Below are 24,662 nucleotides of genomic sequence, written 5' to 3' on the forward strand. Positions count from 1 at the left end.
TCGCTACGGTGTGAGGCTGCCGTCGCCGCAGAATAACATGGGGTGTGGGTGAGTAGAGGGATGGCCTGGCCAGCGTTGGGAGTAGTAGGGGGCGGTGAGGCCTCCGCCGCATCGCAGCCAGCCACGGGAGGCAGGAGCACGAGGCACGACCGGCGCTGGTTTGGGCGGCTGGAGTAAGAAGACCAGAGGTTGAAGAAGCACTACGGCCGTTGGATGGACATCGTATGGTCACTGGAGCTGGAATCATGCATATTGACTAAGTTGACAAAGCCCTCCTTCCCCGTCAGCTTAGTAGGCCCACAAGTCAGCCTGCCACTATACTGGGTCCCAGCTAACAGGGGGATTATTCATTTTTTGTGCGTAATAAGGAGGCACTTCCTTGCGTGTGAAGATATAGCTGGTGGGTCTGAGCTGTCAGCGGAGGTAACATTTTTTTCGCGAAATACAGAGGCCCTTTCAGTGGGTCCCTGATGCCGACCGCGGGGAGGAGGGAGCAGGCAGTCCCGCCGGTGCTTGTTTGAGTGGCTGGAGCAGGAAGAGCAGAGATTGAAGAAGCACGACGGCCGTTGGATGGCCATCCAACAGTCACTACTTGTGCATCAACCTTTTTTTAGGAAAGCCTCAAATCTGCGGAAAACAACATACAGCCCATCTGCCATTATTTCTAATAATTTACAGCCCATTTGCTAATTATTAAGGTTTTTTTGGAGCCCATATTCTTTTTGTTAGCATTACAGCCCATATTGTGGCCTCGGTTAAAAAATTGTATGAAATTTTGCATATTTCGGTGCGGTCCGAACTGTTTTTAATCCTGAAATTTCGACTCACATTCAAACTGATTTTAAAAATAAATGTATGTCAATAAAAAATCCAACAAATTCTCCACGCATAAAAATTAATGTAATTTAAAATCTCGAAATGAAAAAAAGATATTTGAAACTAATTGCTGGTTTGATGTGTTTTAAAAATGTACATCCCATTTATCATTACTGATGGGCCATTTTCTCGGCCAGCCGAATGAAAGCTCTCCTTGTCTTGAAAGATTTGCAGCCCAACAGGCCTGACAAAGCGACTTACTTGGCAAATCACAAAAAACTCTTCCGATGGAATGTCGTTGACCACTTTGACCATGCCGCGCCGAGAGCACCAAGGCGGTGGACGACGGCGAGGCCTAGGAAGGGGACGACACGGAGCTGAGGAAGACGCGGTAGTGGATGCCCACGCGGAGAGGAGTACGAGGGTTCACTGGTTCGGCTGTGGTGTGAGGCTGCCGTCACCGCAGGGCCTGGCTAGCGGTGGGAGTAGTAGGGAGCGATGAGGCCTCAACGGCAGCATAGCCGGCCACTGGAGGCAGGAGCAGGCGGTCTCCCCGGCGCTGGTTTGGGCGGCTGGTGCAAGAAGAGCAGCGATTGAAGAAGCAGCAGGACCGTTCGATTCAAATCCAACGGTTACTACTGCTAGAATCGTTTGTTGACTAAGTTGACAAGCCCTGCGTACGCGTCAACTTAGTAGGCCCACAGGTCAGCCTCCCAACCGGTGTGTCCCAGATGTCAGTGGGAGGAATCATTTTTGTTTCGTGTAATAAGGAGGCAGTTGATTGCATGCGGCCAGGCCAGCGGAGGGAGTAGGGTGGGTCGGGGAAGCCTGCGTGGCATCACAGCGGGCCACAAGAGGAGGGAGCAGGCAGTCCCGCCGGTGCTAGTTTAGGCGGCTGGAGCAGGAAGATCAGAGATTGAAGAAGCACGTCGGCCGTTGGATGGACATCCAACAGTCACTGCTGCTAGAATCGTGTGTTCACTGACAAAGCATTGCGTAAACAAGTCAGCCTCGAAATCTGTCGCATGTACAGCCCATTTGCTATTATTTTTATAATTTTTACTCATTTTCTAATTCATATGGAATTTATTGCAGCCCGTTTTCCATTTTTAGAATTGCTGGCCATGCCAGGGTCAAAAAATTAACTAAATATGTGGGAAATTTTGAAAATTCACAATTTTTTGCTGGGGAACCAAATATTCTTAATCCAAAAATTAATAGCCATACTAAAACAAATTTAAAAATAAATTAGTACTGTGTCATGTTAAATCCAATGAAATACGTATAAGATATTAGTGAAGAACAAAAACAAAAAAAGAAACTTATATCCCATTTGCTATAAATTATTTGGAATTTTCAACCCCTTTTGATATTACTTTTAACAGACATTGACCATACTCTTAAGCCAGGCCGGAATGCATCCCTCCTCGTCTTGATAGATTTGCAGCCCAGTAATTCGGAGAAACAAATAGGCCTAGCTTGGGTATTCTTCAAAAAGAAATACTGGGCTACCTATTTTCCCAAAGAACTGGTGCATGAGCATTTAGCTTTATTTATTTACTTATTTATGTTTAGGGGACCATGAGCATGTACCTGGGCCGGATTCATGTGAGAGCCTCCCTTCCAGTTAATTATGGGCTTCTCTATTGGGCCTTCATCAGTGGGCTGCATGTTATCAACAAGTGGAAAATGTGTTCCGTACGAAAAATAGTATGCGCTACGTACCGTACGGGGCACTAAAGGATCGAACCATGCAACGACTTACAACACATTGTGTTTGTCTTTCTAACAACACATTTATTCAACCAATAGACAAAATATACTACTGATTGTACATTAAAAATAGCAGCAGCAGCAACCAGGGCTGGGGGTGCAACAGAAGCAGTAAGCAGGCCAGAAGAGTGAAGACGCAGCTCTCTCTTCCAAACCAAACATCAGCCATCATTACAAAAGGGCTACCAAAAAAGAACAAGTGTATGCATCAAACTAAATAAAGATCCTACTACACCAAGTGTACGCATCTAACTAACTGGCTCAGTTAGACATTACTATTTATTAAGCTGTGGAGATTGGTTGACGGCTTGAACCAGATGGGTGCCTGACGGGGGAAACTCCAGTCAGCAGGTCGAAGTCTGATACTTGTGACCCTCTCTCCTACTTTGGGCTGCAGAGCATGGCGGCACATATCAGGGTATGGTGCAAGCAGAGACGCATGGTATGCTGTGTACACACAGTTTTGCCTGATGAACGAAAGCGCGCTGCCATCATGATCCTTGCCATCGGTTATCTCCTGGTTAATCGGATAATTCAGTCCGACAAACAGAGAGCGTGTACCAAGGCTACTTACCAGCCTCCAGCCAAAAATTCCTGAAGGCCCAGAGAAGCTGGGATCCTGCTCAAAGGCATTGCAGTGACTATGATTGTATTCCGCGAAACAACACGTCCGGTACGTGCGAACGATCATCAATCTTTCGCCGTCGTCTGATCGAGCCAGGAACCACCTGCAACTGCCATGCCGCTTTTCTTTGAAAGGTTCTGGGATTAGGAAGGGTAGGGACACCAGATGGCCTACAACATCATATCAAGTTGGAGTCAAATAAAAAAGGGTTCTTGATTTAGTCAATCTTAAGAACAACATGTTATGAGCATGAATGTTTTTTCAGCAAATGTTGACAGTAATATAAGCAAGCCATCATGATATCATAGGAAAGTAACATACTGCTGTAACAGCCGTTTGTAGCGATGACTGGAGTAGGCCAGCAATACGTCCAGCCATAGAAGGAGTCAACAGCGTATATGAAGCCCTTGTGTTCAATGGCATCAGAGAACCATGGAGGATGTATGATCCTGCGATGGACGTGCAGATTTATCCACTTATCGCAGTGACCTATCAGATAGGCGAGACTGCGGTTGAAAACGCAATTAGCCTGAAGTCTTTATAATTCGCAGATCATCTGGGCACTTGGCAGATTACAACCTTGAGCAAATCAAACTTGGTATCACGTTGGCTATTGTAAGATTCTGAGTATTCTGGGCCGCGGTGCCAAAGCAGTCCAGTGTTAATCGAAGGAAGGGGGATCAATCGCCGGGTGTAGACCTCCACAAGCATCCAGCTACCGCGACCGTCGACGAGCACCATCCAAGACAAGTTCATGCCGACCCATTACATACCGTTAATGTAGTTGATTGTATCGCAGTCAAGGGGGTTGATGCTCGCCACCCTATGATCTTTATGCTACGTGACACGCCGTTTCTGAAGATCAGGCGACATCAGCAAGCAAGGAGCTGGCTTAAAAAGCTCCGTCCTGAGGGCTTTGAGTAAACGGTACAGCCCCGACGAGCATGCGGCTAGCGGCATGGTACTGAGATTGTCCACACGCGAAACAATGAGCTTGATTACCTCTGTGGGGAGCGAATTCCAGCCACTCTTTCGGCGGATGCTGCTCGGTTCTGCCATTGTTAGTGCTTGGGTTTCAGACGAGGGGGGGGAGGCGCCTCAGCGGGGATGGAAGATTGGACGAGATTATGTGCGGACAAAGATGGAGAAGCGAATATGTGCTGAGGGAAGTGGACAGGTGATGATGACTACAACACGCCACTTGACTTACGAGACACATACCAGCAGCGTAGGGTCATGTCAATGCTAGACAACTTGCTTGAGTGATCACAGTACTGGTACTCCCTACAGTGCTATGCCCTAACTTGCTTGAGTAGAGTAGTAGCGTAGGACTCTGCTCTACTACTAGCACCGGAGGAGTGGTATATTCTAATCTAAAATAGTTACAAACTTCAATGCCCGAGCGTGGAACGACTACGAACCGTGCTCAAAGACCGTGTTTGCGTGGTGTTTGGACATGGGCGACAACCTCAACGCCAACGGTGCTGCTCCCGTTGCACCGTATGTGTTTCTGTCCTTCTTGTTCGAAATCGTGGTAGAATTCATGTTTCTACTCTGTATCCTACTACTATGCTAGTCCACATGATTAGTTTCATCTCTGTTATAGCCATCATGATTTATTTTGTGCTTATTCAGATTAAATCTCGCAGTAACTTGCTCATATATTCAACTGGCGCAACGTCCCCTACAGCCACTCGTTTCATGGACGGCCTGGTCGATGCCTCCAAGGAGCCCTTCGTCCACTGCTATGAGTGCCCGAAGCCGTTTTGTGGCTCGCCGGCGGACATGGTGCATCACCTCACGGATGCGTGCAGCAGTCACTGCTGGCCCTTGGCGGAGAACATCAAGTACGAGACGTGCTACCCGTTCACCATGCCGGAGTCGCTGGAGGATCACCGCGGCCTGCTAGTCTCGGAGGAGGACGGCAGCGTCTTCCTCTTGATCGTGGGCACCGGCGAGGCCCGCGCAGTCCGCCACCTCATCTCTGTAATGTGCGTCAGGGGCGACGCTGCTGACGCTGACACTGACACGAGGCCGATGTACGGGTGCGTGGTCAGTGTTACTACCCCTCCTGGTCGCGTGGGCGGCGACACCGGCCTCATCGAACGGACTTGGACTCTGGGAGTTGGGACTATCCCGCCAATGTGGACTTGGAAAACTCATGGCATCCTTTACCCACCGATGCGGTGCACGGGGACTCCAAGGAGGTTCACCTGGACATACACATTATCAAGTTAAATGTTGATCATTAGTCTTCGCTCAATGTAATCCGCTGTCTAAGCATATGGAGACTTCCATGCAGGATCTTGCTCTATTGGAGTATCGCGCATGAATAAAAGTGTATCCGTTTATGGTTTAGTCTAGAATCTTCCATGTATGAATTTTTACTACAGTACTGGTGAAAGACTTACGATGAAACATTTCTTACATCTCCTCTACCCGCTTGCAAGTCATCCTAATTTAATCCCTCCGTCTAGGTGTATAAGGGCATGGTTAATGTTACTTAATAGTATAGCCAACTGTTGACTATAAGAAAGTGCCATGTCATCTGTAGCCAACATGTATAACAATCGATACTCAAAAACTAATTCTTAAAGATCATTTCTTGCAAAGCACAATAAGTGTTATTTTTTCACAAGTTTTGGATGCAGGTTGAACAGTTGAACGCTTTTGTTTGCAAAAGATACCTTTTTATCTATTTCACCCGGATGTTTGTGAGCTCTAGAGATGAAATAATATTCGAAGAAACCTATCCATACCCGTTACACATGAGATGACCCCCACATCCTTTGTCAAAATAAACAACTCCCCGATCAATGCATTTCACTCTTCGGTGCAACGCACGTGCACCTTACTACTATAGATTAGTACGACCAAAAATTGAACTAACATTATATATAGTATGATAAATGCTGATGCATGTCACCTAAAATTATATCATTCAAAACTATGTTCAAAATACGAATCCAACGATATAGTTTTTATTGACATGCGCTAACATTTTGTCTGTTAAATCTTCAGTCAAATTCAATGGGGGACTAATAAACCACAACCAATGTAGTACATGTGTAGAGGGTGGCGCTGCACGGGAGTCTCACCTCTCACTCCGCTCGTGGCGCGGCAGTAAAGCCGTCATATCACAAAACCCAACCACTCCCAGTAATAAGTGGCCTGGTAAAATAAACGGACAAGCAACCATCACATCCCTCCATCTTTTTGCATCTCATCTCTCTGCATTTACTTTCTCCGATTCATCTCGCACACTCGATCCCTAGCTACTACTCCTAGGGCCAGTTCTTTTGGCGACTTCCCTAGCTTTTCCCACAAGACTAGTCATAGTGCAGAGTAACAATAAGGCGCCTCACTCATTTATTTGGGCTTCTAAACTACTACTTCGTCCTGGTTTATTCCTCACCATTGTAATTTGTGCTAAATTTTGACCAAAGATTTAACTGGTTTATTCCTCGCCATTGTAATCCCTCCGTCTAGGTGTGTAAGTCATCTTACGAAAACCAAATAATCCTAAAACGCTTAGGCGCGGTGCATTAACTTCTACCTCGTTTCTTGTTTCTTGACATATCAACCAATAAGAGATAAAGAGTGTGCATGCTTTTAATGACTTGAGATATCAAACACGACATGCGGTGGTTAGTTCATTGCATGCAATATTATTAATTAGCAAATAAACATTAACATTTCTCGTTTTCTCCTCCTCCTTGGTCATCGTGCACAGCCTAAGAGGACTTACTCACCTAGACGGATGGAGTAGTGCATGTCACATGCACTAACATTTCATTAGTTAAATTTATGATCAAAATTTGACACAGATTACAATGGGGACCATTAAACCAGGACAGAGGTAGTAGTTATGGGATTACTAATCTAGAAGCCTAAAAGAACTGGCCCCTGGTACTCCTACTAGTAGTAGTACTCAAGTTGGAATTCCAATTGCATGACACAACTTGCTAGGCAAAAAATTCGATACAGGGTGTAGGAAGCGGTTGGGAATTTGCATGCCTTTCCAACCAGTGAGATACTCCGTACAAGGTACGACAGAGAAATAACCACAGAGAAGGAAGCTAAAAGTAAACAATCAAACGAGCATTTTTGCATTTGTTTTGCATTGAATCGTTTCAGAAGCTTGACTAGTGTTGTTTTTCTACTTTTACAAAAACCGCATCCTAACGTTAAAACACGCATTTGCACGTACATAAGTAATAGTAGTACTCCCTCCGTCTAGGTGTATAAGTCTTCCCTCCTTCTTGGTCACGGTGCACAACCAAAGATGACTTATTGACCTGGACAGAGGGAGTAGCACAATCTGCAAGCATATATCGAGAGAGACGTGTAGTGCGATAGTATATAGTAAAGTTTGTGCTATATGCACATACTTGCAAAATGCGTACGAATACACAAGGTTTCCAAACTTTCCCTTTTACATACTTAATTAAGGACGCTAAAAATTCCTGAACGTTCGGGATCTATCATTTGCGTCCCAAAACTAATGAGATCGCCTTACGAAAAAAAATTATACTCCTCCTAAAAGCCACAATGCTCGCAGGAGCGCTTGCGCCGCGCCACGAGTGCCCTGGTGCGCGGCCGTTTCCCAGCGCGCCGACACAACACCTCTTCCTCAGCCTCACAACTCGCGAGGTGCTGATTGGCGGCTTGCCGGTGGGCGAGCGCGATCTCACCGGTGTGGTGATCCGGCGCCAACAGGTACTCCTCCTCGCTGGAAGCGTGCACCCGGTCCACGTACCGCCAAGCGTAGATGAGGCACTTGGGCCCGACTTCACTCAGGGCGTCGGCACGGGCGTCCTCCGCCACCCTCACGGCCCTCGCACGAGCCTTGTGCCAAAGAGCCAATTGCCTGACTCTCTCGGACGCGGCATAGGCCTCCCAGGCTGCTTGTTCCGCAGTGCGCTTCTCTTCCTCGGCCTTCTTCTCCGCCTCTATTTTGGCGTGCTCTGCTGGAGGCAAAGCCTCCCACAAGGCGACATCCATTTCTTTCCAAAGCTCCTCAAGGCTGGGGGGCTCGGCGGGCGGCGCGGCGTTCTCCTTGTAGCGGGGAGCCGACGCGTCCTCCGGCGCGCGTGCTGGTAAGATTGGGAACGCCGACGCGTCCACCTTGACGCGTCGGGGCGAGGAGTGGAACGCTGACGCGTCCTCCTCGACTAGTGGCGGAGAGGAACGGAACGACGACGCGTCACATCGCGGCGAGGAGCGGAATGCTGACGCGTCCTCCTCGACTAGTGGCGGCGAGGAACGGAACGACGACGCGTCGCGTAGCGGCAAGGAGCGGAACACCGATGCGTCCTCCTCGACTAGTGGCGGCGAGGAACGGAATGACGACGCGTGACCGTCCGCGTGGTGCAGCGAGGGGCTCCTAGGGCTTGGGAGGGGCGATGCCATGGTGGTCAACGTGAGAGGGAGGGGGAGGAGATAGCGATGAACGTGAACGTGAGGGGGAGGAGATAGCGATGTCGTGGGAGGCGCAATATTTATAGCGAGCAATGGCACACCTACGTAAGATATGGACTGAGCTACACTGACTTAACTGCAGGTCCAGTTGCGTCACTGACATGTGGGCCAGACCCCTGTTGGGCCCATATGTCAGTGACCCAATGCACCTGCAGTTAAATAACAACTACATGGGCATATTTGCTGGAGTAAATTACGGGGGAGCGAAGGGGTGGAAATATTGCTGGTCACAATGGATTGGACGAGCATGGGGGGAGGAGAGTCATGCATGCAGATTTTTTTCACCCGGGGTGTAGTGGTGGGACCGCTGGAGGGAGAAGGAGAGTTTGGCAGGCATATTGTTTCCACACATGGAGAGGAAAAGATTTGGAGATGAACGGGCTTCCTGCAGGTATGGGGAATAGTGCATAATAAGTCATCTTGCATGTGGGGCTAGGTATAGTCTCAAGTCATTAAAAACATACACGCCCCACACATGTTCATATTTCAAGGTGCACTAAATTATTGCATGCGATGATTAAGGCTGGCCATAATGGTGGTATCTTAGCTGGTATCATGCACACGGGAATAGCAAACATGCTGATGTGGAAAAGAATTAAAGAAGAGAGGGGGGTTAGAGTAACTAGTGTTCATGCATGCATTGGTAAACACATCTTTTTGTGAAGAATGACAACACTAGTGGAGTACTTTTGCAGACTTCAAAAACTATTCCACCGACTCTACTATCTTGCTAAGAGTAGGTGAAATTTTTGAATCGAGCCCTTTAAACTAGAAGGGAGGTAGTGGTACTCTAATAGCTAACCTTGTTGTGATGACAAGATAGGACATGGCACGCACCTGGACGGAGGAACTAGTCTGCATTGTGCATTTAAGTTTTGTCTGAAGTCAATGTACCTCTACTTTCACCAGACTTATAGAAAAATGTGTCAACATTCACAATGTCAAATCAATATTTTCACACTCATTATAAAACGTAGTTCTTATACTCATTATAATCAGTATTATAGATATTGATATTTTTAGTAAAAAATTGGTCGTGGGATTTCAATGATGCCTATCAAAGCGTGGAGGAAGCGGAGCTTCGGGCTTGCATTGCCGGTCCCTACATACGTATTTCTCTTCATAATCCTGTAATTTTAGAGACTGATTGCGCTTTTGTGGTAGCGTCTCTTGCATCGGGGGACTATGATAGGTCTGCTATGCATGACCTGAAGATGAAAGCGTTGAGCATCTCGAAGTTGATCAACAATCTTCAATTGTCAAGGATTAGCCGTTCGGCCAATAAGGTGGCACTCTTAATCGCTAAGTATAGCTTTGACAATAGATTAGATGGAATTCTTGTAAATAACGTACCGCCCTATGTGGCGAATATTGTATCGAATGAGTGTACCGGTGTGGCTGGTTAATTAATATAAGGTGGTGTTCAAAAAAAGTATAAATTTGGTCAAACACTTTGCAAACGGTTGACGGGAGTAAAAAGGACCAGGGGGAGTATCATGCATGCGGAGTAGGCAAAAAAATTGCTTGTCTAAAAAAAGGCAAAAAAATTGCTCATTTATAGCCGGTCGAAGTCTCAAAGGGCGCGACCGCGCGAGGGAGGCGAAGGTCATGGGAGGCGCGACGTTTGACGGAATTAAGTGAAGTTACATCCACACGCCGGCATGGCGTGCGAACAGGCAGAAGCTATACCGTTAGGCCTACGATATGGGTCTAGTAGACATGACATCTAGTGGGTCCCGCATAGTTCTTGAGAAATCTTTGGGGGCTTGCAACTGTTTATCCATCGGGCAAGCCAGCAACCCCACGCCGTTCGCACGCCCTACTTGTCCCCGTCTCCTACCTTACAACAGTTCGCTCCCAGTCGTCCCGTCCTTTCACATTAGTTCGCTCCCAATTTTTTTGCGGGGTACAATAGTTCAACTTCTCCTAACCCTCCTCCAAAATCCATGGCCTCCCAAATCTCCATGGTCGCTGCTGAGTACCAGGTTAGAGCCATCACCGGCGATCAGTTCATCGTCATCTATACACGTGGATCCGAGACGGTGAAAGCATGGCTTGCTCGCTTCCTACGCATGTTCAACAGTTCAATGGATGAGTGGGTCGCTGGGCTAGATGTTGAATACACCACAGTCCTGGGACGAGAGAAGGATCTAAAGGACAAAGAGAGGAAGAAGCCCGCTGTGATCCAGGTTTACGTACATAAGGTTTGCTTGGTCTACCACATATGCCATGCCGACGTTGAGTGCCAGGATTTTAAGAACTTCCTCAAGGAAAAAAGAGTGAAATTCGTTACTGTAGGCTTCAAGAATGACAGGGATGTCCTGCGTTGGATAGGTCTCGTTGTAGGCCAGCCCTTCGATCTCCAGAAGGCAAGCCTGGTGTCCTACTCTCAACCTTCAATGCTGACCTTGGCAGCAGCCATGATTGATCCTTCGTACACTAAACTGAAGAAACCTCATCACGAGTTTCATCATGCATGGGAGTCGAAGACATTAGATGAAGATCACATCCTGTACGCAGCAATGGATGCCTACCTTTGTTTAAATGTCTACAAGGGTTGGATGAAGAAGCAGAGCCCAGTGTCCGGTTCAAGCAAAGAAGCGTCAGTGAAGAGGAAGAGGAAGATGGACGAGGACGAAGTCGAGGACGTGGACTCGGACTCCGAGTAGGTGGTAGTGCCGTCGCTCATGCTGGTTCTACTGCAGTGTCAAGCGGACTAGTTGCTTAGTTTATTTTCAAGGGTGTGTTGTGCTGAGGCCCCGGCAGAACTATGTTTATGTTCTTTCTCGTTATTTGAACTCTTTAGTACGTATAGTAGCACTAGTACTATGTCTTACTACTATTCTTCTTGCAGTTGGTACTACTGCTCGTATCTTCATGTTCCTACTGTACTTAATACGTTCGTCCTAATAGTATAATTTGGGTCAGTCGATTTGTGAAATAAGTTCGATGGAGCGAAGGAAGAAGACGGCAGAAGAGGTGGAAGAAGCCCTTCTAGCCATCCATGTTGCATCAAATGGCTCACATGAGTCGACTGACCCAAATTGCTCCTTCACATTGCAGGATCCACGTGGCATTCAAGGTCTCGAAGGTAGATTCTGCATCCGCACCCGGTTTGCGGGCTCGACGCGCGCGCGACCGGCTTCTGCCACGACTGCCACCATGCACGCCTCCTCCGCACAGGCGGAGACGACAATGACACGCTAGTTCCTCCTCGCCGGTGTGCTGGAGCACGTGCTCGTCCTCCTCTTCGTACGCTGCATGCATAGACGTGGCTCCACCAGCTACTCGCGTGCTTGGCAGCGCGGTGGCATCACGAGGAGGGACTGGAGAGGACATGAGCGGGCGAGCCTTCGGCTTCATGGCACAGGTATGGCGGCGACACGGCGGAGATGGGCGAGAAATTGTTGGCTGGAGCAGGCGGGCGCCTGCATGCGCAACGGCGGCGGCATATTGATGAGTGCGCGTGTGGGAGCTTACTTTAGTTTTATATATAAGGTTGGTCAAACTTAAAAGAAAACCGTACTAGTACACGTAAACATTAGAATTAGGCAGCACTTTTATTAGTTAGTACCACATCCACGATATGGAATCCTGTGCAAGCGCATGAACCACGGCCGCGCGGTCGATCGAACAGTGCGTCACCGTGTCTCGCTCGAAGGACATCCACCGAACCTTTTTGTGTGTGTGAAAACAATCCTCAAATATTAATCAACTTTTTTTTCCTGTGAAAGTTCTTGACACTGCAATATTTCCATATATTTGAGTTTAGCTCCAGTTCGTGTTTATTTGGATTTGGATGTTTTAGGTGCACCCTAGTTTTTTTAATACTGATTTTGTGTGTGTGACGGAGAGAGAACGTGTGTATGTGTCCATATGTGTGTTGTGGCGGAAGGGCAATGTGGAGATGGTGTGTGTGTGATACAGACATAGAGAGGTGTGAAAGTGCAAATGATCATGCATGAGTGAGACATAGACAGATGCCGATACGTTGTGTATACATGAGAGAACGGTCTTCTAGTTTACTTGTGTGTGTGTGTGAGAGAGAGAGAGAGGTAGAGAGAGAGACAGAGAGACGAGCATCCGTAACACAACAACCATCTCTCTCGATTCGTTCGTCCCTCGCATGGTCGCATGCAACACATGCATCAACGCGCACATTTTGACACCCTCACGTGGCCCCTGCCCACCTCAAGGCCCGCACAATCTCTTCGTGAATACCCATTTCTCTCCTTAGGTTTGTTTTCTCTCAATATCTGACACACACACAAACACAGAGAGAGAAACACACGCAGCACAACACACACACACACACACTCCCCCGAGCACACAATTCATCCCCATCCAAGGTTATACGGCGACCACTCTCTCTTGTGCTTCTTTGCACCCCAACATGCACAACACCTCAATCTTCAAAGAGGGCATCGAGCAGATTAAAGATGGCGACCACACCGCGCTAGAGAATGCGGGGTCATTTGGAAGCAGGGTGATGTGACGACAGCTGACTGACTCCTCCCCCCCACCCTCTCTCTCTCTTGCACAAAATTACCAATCCCTCTCTCCCCCACACAAAATTGTCAGTCCCTCAACCCACGAGATCCTTCCCCTCTCATCCATGTTTTTCCAGCTCTCTCATCCAACATGTTGTCTCTTCTCCTTCCACATATACAGAATCCAGATGCACACACATCTCATGTATATTACATGTATCCATCTTTCTCACAGACCTAACTTCTTCCTCTCTCTTTCTCTCTCTATCTCTCTCTCTGTCTCGTTAGGTTTGTCTCCTACTCTCTCGTCCACATACATACAATCTTTCCCGCCTTATCTGCTCCATCTTCAAAAGCTCTCTCTGCACGTTTTATTCACACATTGGGATATGTCAAAATGTTGCTTCTATAATGGCTGATGTAGAGTTATGGTTGTTTTTGTTGCATCCTACAAAGTAATAACTATGAAATGCATTTAGATTCTCATTTGACTGGGATTATGTGAGTTTGAGCATGTTGTGAAGTACTATAGACCTTGTATACATCTTGGGATTCGACAATGATTGTAACTATTGAATTGTACAGACCATTACATTTGAAGTCAATAGCCTAACATATTTATTTCATAATTTCAACAAATGATTAGTTCACTACAAACTAAGAAAACAAATGTGTACTCCCTCCATTTTTATTTAAGTCTGCGTATTAGCATTGGTCAAAGTCAAGTTTTGTATACTCTCAGAAAGCTTATAACAAAAAATATTAACATATACAATAACAAATAAATACCATTAGATTCATTATTGAATGTACTCTCACATCATACATATTTGTTATGTTAAATGTTTATATTTTTCTATAAACTTGGTCAAACTTTAGGAAGTTTGACTTCGGTGAAACCTAATATGCAGAGTTTACTACTACTACTACTCGCTAGTTGCTTACCCAAATCACTCAACACGCCACACGGGGATTCCAGTGTCACAAAATTTTGAGGTCGGCGGAAAAATCTCCCGCGACCCTGATTCGAGCAGTGGGAAGTTACCATCATAGCCTTCGGAACAGGCCTACGGATGACGCTTGGTAGGAGGCTGTTTTTGTAACTTCAAGTTCACCCTACCCAGCCAACCCCACCCCAGCACCCAGAGTAGTACACCTGAATACTACCCATTTTCTATCCCCACCGCAAAATAGACTTCTCCACGGCACCACAACCTTCGTGCTCCTCCCGTTTACATCGGCGCAATCGTCCACCACAGCGCATCTGCCTCATCGACGACCTCGTACGCCGCACTGGAGCTGGTCCACCGTCATCGTCGTACACGGAGCCTCTTCCCTGGCATCGTCTTCCACGGTCTCGGATCTGCTTCCCAGAAGCCGACGCCAAGCGCAGAAGTACCACCGTCATGGACAATGAACTGACTCCCGTTGCCGACCATGACTCACAGAGGCCGCCGCGACCATCGTTCTCCTCCTCGATTGGTAATGTGTGTATTGAATCACTTAGCAGTACATGTGCAGTTCCAATTTTGTTCATACCTACCCTTCAAATTTCCTGGGTGCTATTGTTCCCGTGAAAGTAATTGGTTATAGCCTCCATTGTCCAACAAAATATCAGCTTGTAATTGTGTGTCGCTCCTGTATCGCACTGTGCTTGGGTACGTTTTTCAGCTGCAACCAGTAGTGTGGCAAATGATGGAAAGGTTTTTAGAACTAGCAAGATGCCCATGCGTTGCACGCATCAAGATGCATTTGTACGAGTAGTTTATCTTGTGGGAGAAAATGATGAATGAGGGAAGGCCTTATTTGCAAATCTGGAGAGGGGTATGGGTATCTTTTTGCAAAATTCCCATTTGTTTCCTTCCTATCTGTCAGATATAAATTGGACGGCCTATATTGCAAGAAAAAAAGTATAGAGAAAAAAAGTTTACAGTAAAGGAAGTAGAGATAAATATTAAATATAAAATAAATATAACAGTAGAGAAGAGAGTAGAGATAGCAGAGACGTCGAGAAAGGATCACGCGCGCGGGGGAAAAAGCGGCCGGGCGTGCGCTAGTTTTGGTGCGGGGCGTCCGACGCGCTTTATAAAATCCAACGCCCTCCCACCGCTCTGTGCCTTGCCACCACTCTCTCCCCGCTCTGTGCCTCGCCATCGCTCTCTCCCCGCTCTTTTTCGCCTCGCCGCCGCCGCGCCACCATGCCGCCGCATCGCTGAGAAACTAGGGGATACCGCGGTGTACGCCCACGCCCCTCCGGCGGCTTCTCCACCGAGATCCGGTTCCGCGGGATGCGCCTTAGCCTCGGCAATTTTGACACCGCCAACGAGGCCGCCCGTGCGTACGACGCGACGGTGTGGCGCCTCCGATGGCCTCATTGAACATTGAACTTCCCCAACGTGCCGACGGGGAGCGGGCGCTGGAGCTCGCGCCTCTGCCACGGCTTAGAACTGACGAGGATCGTCGCGACAACCGGAGGCGGGAGCACCATATCGGCATCACCGAGATGGACGAAAAAGCCATGGCGCTGTGGCGCCAACACTTCCAGCAGGACATCATCAACGAGCGCGATTTCTATGCGCAAAGTTGGGCAGAGAGGGATAAGAGGAGGGCGGAGCGAGCCGCCTATTGCGAGGACAAGCGTAGGTGAAAAGCGGACGCTCAATTCAACATGAGGCTAGGAGCAGCGGCGCCCTGGGAATCCGACGACGATCGGTATCTTCACGCCTACAGTCAGACGTCGGAGGAGGATATCACCGAGGGGGATTCGGACGACGAGGAGTAGTTGAATTATCATTTTTTATCTATCTATGTTGAGAACTATCCTCTACTCCCTAGTATCTACTTCTCGATCTCAGCACTGTAAACACTTTTTAAAGCACCGCGCGTTGCGATTCTGTTGGAGATGCTCTAACATGGCAGACGAGTGCTTTAATGTTGCCCACAAGATGCATGAGTATTACTAGTAGTATATTTTTCTTTCCATGTTGAGATTTTAAAACCACGAGTGCGAACATGCAGAGGAGCAATGAAGACCAAACACGGTATATTCGGGACATCTTCAAGGAGCGTGGCAAGTTAAAGAGGAGCTGCACCGAACCTGTAAAACGAGCTTTGGTAAGTAACACCCTTTCAATTACTTTCATGTAGCCTCGTGTTCTTCGATGTGTATATGTTGTAGTATCTATTTCTCTTAAGCGTGGTGTTCTTCGATGTGTAATAAGAAGAGTCTTAATCGTCCTAATACTTTCGTTTTTAGCTTGATGTAGGAAGTGGGTGTTCTCACCTTGTAGTCTGTTTTTATTTTTTTCCTTTTGAATTCACTTCTTCGAGTTCTGTTTATCTGGCTTCTACTAAATGGATCTAGGTTGCTCTGAGTATTGATCTAAAAAAGAAGTAACTTCATGTCAGGATGCAGTTCCTGCGAGGAGGGAAGTATGGTTAACCTCGAGATCATGTTTCCAAAATGAAGCTGGATTACACACAAGGTACCAGTTCCCTAATGATGTTGGATTAGACACAAGGTGCAAATTCCCAGATGATGCTGGATTACACACAAGCCAGGTGGAGTCGTCAGTTGTTCGTGTCCTCGTGGCATTAATAAAGGCTGAAAGAAAGCATGCAGCAGCCCTTGAGAATGTAGTTGAGTTCCTGAAGAAGCGAAAAGAGAAATCAGATGCTCTCTTCACCCAAGCCAAAGAAGAGATGGAAGAAGCCAAAAATAAGCTAGCAGAGGCAGAGCAGGCTAGGCGTCTCCTTCCTAATAGCTAGGTTCAAATGTTTATCCAGTCAGCATGCCTATAGTGATGTTCGTGCATCTACTAATGTGGCACAAAATGTTTTTTCAGGTCATGTAATAACAGCAATTACTTTCCAAACAATAACAGACGAAGCATTGGACATGGTATAGTTCACGCGCAAGCCCGACATTCCAAGTCCAACTTCCACATCAAACTCATGTTCACAAATATCTACACATTCATACATAATGTCCACAACCATGATTCACTTCAAAGCCAAAAAAATGTGTGGAGAGTTATAAATAAAGAAAATCCTCTACTAGTTCCTCCTACCAGTGCGAGCACAACAAGTCAAGACCATGCGTAAATTAATTATATTTTAGTCATTTTTTGTGTTCTAAAATGCCTGCCGGCTCACGGAAGGACGTGTTGCCGGCACACGCGCGGATTTAGTGAAGGCAGACGGCGCAGTCTTAAGCTGGTTGCACGCGGCGAGGAGGCGTGCTCAGCCGGGCCTGCAGCGAGTGCGACCCTCTTGGCCGGCGCGCCGGTTCAATCCCTGCGCTATGAGAGGTCGCGTCCGTGTCAGAGCAATCACTCCCTCCAGTCCTTTTTTGTTTGGGTATAACAAAATCTCATTTTCCATTCACATTTTATAACTAAAATCCGTGGACAAACTTTGACCCAAAGTACGATGGGGACTAGTAAACCAGAATGGAGGTAGTAGTTTTTTTAATCAAAGAAGGGTTTCCCCTTCCGATTTTCATTACTGAAAACCAGCATCTAAATCTAAACCATAGTATTTACCCTAGAACTACCAGGTTCAACATCTCACAACATAAACCCATACAACCTCCATCGCAAAAAACATACAACCATACGCCAAGGAGGTACGTAGTACTATGAATTCCATTTTCGCTCCATACCAATCGTTCTAAAAACTACTTACTACTTATAACGCGCCATTCAAAATCGGAACTCTTAACCCCGCTAAAAAACGATATTTTAAATGTGGCTACTCAATCTGTGGCAACCGGTGAGCCACCGCGCTCCAAGTCGTTCACCTGTGGTCCCGACCATCAACTCCTATGGATCAAATTATCACGCGAGCTGACTATTCCTACAAAGGTGCTCCACCACGTACCCGGTACCCGTGAATGCAGCAATCGTGCACTTAGGGTTTTAGGGTTTATTTGTTAACGTCGCCTTTACGTAACACTCATGTGTGTGAGACAACGAGAGGCCGACTGCGTGTGTGCGCCTCTTCTCTTCATATATGTACTCCACCGTTTATCTGGTGTCCAAAAAATTATAATAACTACTAGCAATGTGCCAATGCGTTGCCACACGATCAAACTAGATTAATACATATTCACCGATTTTATAGAAAAAAGTCTAGTTTTGAAATACGGATAACGCTAAAAATATGTTATGTTTCACTCAAAATATATTCCTTTGGTGGTTTTGATGAGATAAGGGAGGAATGTTGTTGGTTTCAAGATTCGAGAAGTGGTATATGTCTAATTTCTACTCTTACTAGCAAGATGCCCATGCGTTGCATGGAACATCAAGATCTTGTGGGAGAAAAGGATGAACGAGGGAAGGCCTTATCGCAAATGTGGTGAAGAGTGCGGGTAAATTGCCATATTTTCCTTCCTATCCGTCAAATATAAATCGGACGACCTACATTGCAGGATGGCAGGCCCACCATCATCACCATCTCTATTTTTTATCCCTACTCTTATAAAAAGCATTGTCGGTGATGATCGTGTGACTGCCATCCTGCAATATAGGTCATCCGATCTATATCTGACGGATAGGAAGGAAACTATGGCAATTTTGCAAAAAGATACCCACACCCCTCTCCACATTTGCAAATAAGGCCTTCCCTCGTTCATCCTTTTCCCCCACAAGATAAACTACTCATACAAATGCATCTTGATGTTCCGTGCAATGCATGGGCATCTTGCTAGTTGTTGCAAAAAGCACATGTGTGTGTGAGAGAGAGGGAGAGTGGAGGAGGACGGAGTGCATGTGTGACAAAGACACAAGAAGTGTGTGTGCGACAGTTGTCAGCTTAAAATGAGGCGATAGTTTGTGTGTGCACGATCGAGAGGGCGTGTCTCAAGAAGGGAAGAAAAATCTACATAGATACAAGGAGCGGGAGAGAGACATGTATGCGATGGTGGAAGCACGAGTGTGCGGGTGTATAAACCTATCTAGAGGCTAGCTAGTCGATAAATGTTTGTGAGAGAAATATGAGTCGAGGTGGGAAAGTGAGAGTTTTGTGTGTGTGAGAGAGAGACAGTTGTCGGGAAGGGGAGTGGGAAGCAGGAGTTGTGTGTGTGTGTCTGTGAGAGAGAGAGAGGAGATGGTAGTCGGGGTTGTCTGATCGGTAAACAAATGAATAATGTCAGTCTGGGATGGAGACGAAAAGGAGACCGCAACAAATGTTGTGTCTACAGGAGAGAGAGAGAGTAATTTTAGTGGTATGAGTCATATGTAGAGACATATAGGGTGTGTGAGAGAATCCCATAGAGAGAAAGACAAAGTGAAAGACGAGTGGAGACTGTGTGTGTGGCGGTGGAAAAGAAAGCTTAGGTACCGAGGGATACCAGAGAATATTAGAGACGTGAGAGATAATGAAAACCGTGTAACGTATAATGATAGGGAGAGTGTGACACCTCTCAAGGGAGACGTCGAGAGACCATGTTTGCGAGGATAGGAGAAACATGAAGTGAGCGTGCGGGTGAGCTGGAGAAAAGAGAGTGATAGCTACCTGAAGGAGCATGCATGCGAGAGAGATGGGCGTGAAATGAGTGTACAAAAAAGGGATTCAAATATTTGAATTCGAGATGATGATACATGTAATCCATACTCCAACCGAAATTGATCTATCAAACATGCATACTCATATGAATTCACGCACATCTATGTTATTCACTGTTCAAGATATCTTCCGATATTCCGATAAATTGGCCGATTTATCGCTTAACGTTGTCTGGCCGATAAGATAAATCGGCTGATAAATCAGCCGATATGCCGATAAAATTGCCGATTTACCCCTTATCATGGGTCAACCAATAAGTTCCCAATAAGCGATATCCCCAACATTGATGTTATTTAATATGTACATATTACTGGTCCATATATTTTAGTAGAACATAATTTGGTTAAATTTTTTCGAATTCAACCTTAAGATTTCGAGATCATTGTATTTGTAAATCATATTATACATATAAAGGAGCAGAATTCTTTGTTGTGCTTTTGAAAGTATATATAAAAAAATGATGTATATAGAATGTAATTCCAATTGAAAATGGATCCCGCCCGAAAAAAATAGAATACAAACGGGATTCGAATTGAGTTGGCACGGTAAACGTGCACTTTCCAAAATTTGAACGAAGCGGGGAAAGTTGCAGTAACCGCCCGAAACCAAAATCTGTGAGATGGAAATCACTACTGCCTATCCCTGCCACGCAAAGCCTATCTGCTGGATTTCTATAGGTTTCAATAGGGGTAGGTTTGTAATTTCACCCAAACATGACGTAATCGCCTCTCACCCGGATTCATACACGGTGGGCGCCAAAACACAGTGTGTCCTCGGCCAAAATCGACTCCCTCCCCGATTCATATTCATACACAGTGGGCGCCAAAAACAAACTCTCGTCGGCAAATATTCGGTGTATGTGAGATTACCATCCTATCCCCAACCGACTAATGTTGCTGTGATGTAGTAGAAAATTGAAATGGGGGCTAAGTTTGTAAATATCCTCGCATTTGAGACAAGTGCGCCCTGAATACATGGTTCCCCCCTTCCTCTCTACCTTCCTTTTCCCCATTCGTACTCTGTGGGCGCCAAAACACCCTCTCCACCCCATCCTCCTCCGTCCGCCGCCGTCCGCCACCCCATCCACCGCCATCCTCCTCCACCATGCCGGAGCTGATACCCCGACGCCGCCGTCCATTACAAGGGATCGACCTCTCTCATCCACGGCTTCGGACCGGGATCCTTGCATCCCGTCCTCTCGCTTTATCCCCGCCGTCGTCCACCTTGTCGGCGCCGCTCCTACGACCGTCTCGTCCACCGCGCCCCGCCGCCACCATCTACCCTCCTAGATCTGCTTCCACGCCGCCGACAGCCATCACTACCGCAGCACCGTCAAATTCTCAGCATATGCATACACGGCGCCGCACCAGAGGCGGTACTCTTTCGTATCTGCTCAACTTATTTATCACAGCAAGAAAATAGATCGCCACTGCTTTACTCTGATTTCTTGTCTTGGTTGCAAAGTTGCCTTTGTCCGGTTTGCACCTTCAGATCCGCCATGGCACGCTCAACACTATACTCCCAATGCTATGATTTTCCCCTTTTATATTCCACACTAGTTAAATCACAGTAGACTAAATTTCAAAATTGGGTCAGTCAATTTTTCAGAGCTCGCCGGAGGTCGCCGGTGCGATCGAAGGGGCTCGGGTGGTTGTGGGGCCTCGCCGAACGAAGAAAACTCGACGCGGGTGGGGGTTGGGGCAGGGGTGGGGGTGGCGGAGGAACACGGGTGGTGGGGGCCGGTGGTCCGGCCGGCGGCCCGTGCTGTGTTCTGTATGGGAAGAATCAGAGATGAGGAAGAAGAAGGGTTAGGAGACGTAGGATCTTCATCCAACCGCCTGAAATGGTCGAGAGACAGCTGGGAGTTGCATTCTTAATACGCTCTGGTTCATCATGTGTGGGCACTATGCAACCAACATTTTACTATCCAAAATCTGCTTGCTCTTCTTTAGCATGTTCCTCTTCCGTTCTTCTTTAATATGTACTCTCTCCGTTCCTAAATACAATTCTTTGTATAGATTCCACCATGGACTACATATGGAGCAAAATGAGTGAATCTACACTCTAAAATGTATCTGGATACATTTGTATGTGATCCATAGTGGAAATCTCTATCAAGACTTATATTTTGGAACGGAGGGAGTATGATAGTAGTATAGTATGTTCCTTGTACTGAAGATGAGCAGGGACATTTGCAGTGTAGAGGTCTATACGGTCGGTTGTGATGGACACTTTGAGCCTCTTTGATTCGTAGGATCTTGTAAACATATGAATAGGATTTGTAGTGGCCTGCCCACTTGAATCCTATAAGAATAGCAAGGAAATGCGGGGAGTTGTGTCGCCTTTGAGAGTTACACTGATATTAGTAGTACCGCACCTTCACTTGAAGAGAGCTGGTATCCGAAGCCTTTCTATCCGTACCGGCAATACTAGCACATATATTCCAGCAAGTTCCACTTTGCTGATTTTACTCTGATGCTTAAGGTTTTCCCGTTATATCTACACTATGATCTGTGTAGCTGCTTTGTGTCGCACTAGCAGCAGTCCACTCTTGAAGCTAAACACTGCAATGACTTACAAAATTGGCACCAAGGCATTGAGTGCCATTTTGGATGCAATGAAACTCATACGCTCCCCACCTGTTGATTCTTGTTCAGAATATGATCCTAATGACTATTCTAACCTCGAGGAGTCAAAGGTAGATGGCCTGTCCTGTTCACCCATCAAGGTGCCTGTTCTAATTTGGCAATGTTTTATTGATTGCGGGTATCTTGCATTTGTTGTCTTGCATTTCTTCTACTTTGTTGCACCGCCATCTGCTTAGTTTACTCATCATATATGTCGAGATGCCATGCCCATCCATTATCAATACATATTCCATCTGTCATCATACCATGTTTTTCCACTCAAATGTTGTTCTTGTGCATCAGACATCAAAAAGGAAGAGGGTGATTGCCGAACCTGAAGGAGCACCAGCAAAGTCCTTGACAAACATGGTGGTGCCGGATAAATCAAACAGCACCCCACTTATATTCGTTGTACAACCAGTGACACAAAACGTAGGACCGACTCCAGTAGATTGTACCCATACTTCACTGGCCACACCACTAGCCCCACCACACAGGACCTGCACTCCAGCAAAAGGTATACCGATTTCATTTGCCATAGCACCAGCTGTACCACAGAAAAATCCCACTCCAGCAAAAAGTACAACAAGTCCACCGGCCGAAGACCTATCCCAACTACAGAGAAGGCCAATTCCTGCAGATTGGAACCCCATTCCATTTATTCCCAGTTTAAAAGACAATGCTTTCAATGTTGTTAGGGACTACGTGCATATATTCCCATCATGGGAAGATTATTGTGAAGACAAACACCATTTTCACATCTTCCTGTCCAACTTACGTGTAAGTGCTATTATTCATGGTTATTATTTTCCTGTTTTCTGCTGATTGAACACATCAATGATTTACATTACATTGTTGCAACTAGGCGAGGGTCACCCTGGATAGTCATGACGAGCAAAGCTTGCTTGTGCTTTTCAAGGAAGCATTGCAGCAGTATCGGTGTTACCTGAGGAAATCACACTTTGATGGCAAGTCTATAAACGAATTTCCGGTGAAGTCTCCTATGCTAAATTTAGAAGACATTGAATGGAAAAACCTTGTTATGCACTGGTCTAGTTCCCAGGATGAGGTACTGTCTATGAAATCACATGACAATTTGAACTTCTACTTTTCCGGATGTGCCTTATGGATATTTTTTGCAGGAAATCTGCTCGAAGAAGAATTCCGATTTGGCAAGAACGATAGGATATCGCAAATATGCTACCCACTGCTTTGCTCTTGTTAGTACCTGTTGTCCTGTATCACTATACTTGCATACATACCTGGTTCATTATGTGACAGCAGTATGCATGATAGCTTGCTTATCAATTATTCGCTCCAAATTATCTGATCTGTATGAATGGCTACATTAGTGTAGAATATATCCAATGCCAATGATTTTTTAGCTCTGCATTGTTCTTGTAAGTACATGTTGTCCTCTATCAGTGTACTTATAATGACAGGTAGTTGTTCATGTACCATCACTCTGCAGCTTATTTTCCTTTGCCCTCCATTTTGTACACATCAGATCTATATTTACTCTTACCATAAGGTTGGTACTGAAGAAGTTTAGCTATGCATTGCTCTTGGCTGTACCTTTTGCCTGTATCGCTGCACTTAAATTTATAGCTACTTGGTTATGTAGCATCAATCTTCATCTTATCTTAAATATTCTCCATTTTTTCGTATATTATCACATCTATATTTACTCTTAACAAAATGTAGAATAAAGGCAATGCTTTTGAAGAAGATTTTGTGGTAAACTTCTTGAATTGCTCCCCCCCATCAGCATGGACAAGGCCTTTATAGAGCCTGTCTTCACCAATAATGTCAGTTTGTCCATCTCAAGACTTCAAACTTTGTTGTATATATTTGGTCAGGCATGACTGCAATAGCTGTTTATTTTTGGTGTTTGTATCAAATTGCTTGTTTAAAGTTTATTATGTAGTTCATAAACAAAAGTTTGTCCTTTCTCAATTTAAGTTTTCAGTTGTACAACCAAGTTCCTTCTTCATACCATGTAAATTAAACTATATAGAGCAATTGATCTTCTTTTGCACTGCATGTATGTTTCTGTTCTTCATCCGTAATCCAGTGGTGTGGTGAACCTACCCACTACATCACAATGTCATATTCTACAATGTCTTAACTATGAACAATGTCATATCATTCTACTATTATTTAAACTGTCTCTTTATTTGCCAATCTGAAATGGTATAAATTGACAGCACACTAACCATTGATACTTATGAGTTCTTGATCTGTAATCCAGTGGTGTCGTGAAGCTGCCAACTCCTTCACAAT

The sequence above is a fragment of the Triticum urartu genome, chromosome 2 (genome assembly GCF_003073215.2).
Source record: "Triticum urartu cultivar G1812 chromosome 2, Tu2.1, whole genome shotgun sequence".
Lineage (NCBI taxonomy): Eukaryota > Viridiplantae > Streptophyta > Magnoliopsida > Poales > Poaceae > Triticum > Triticum urartu.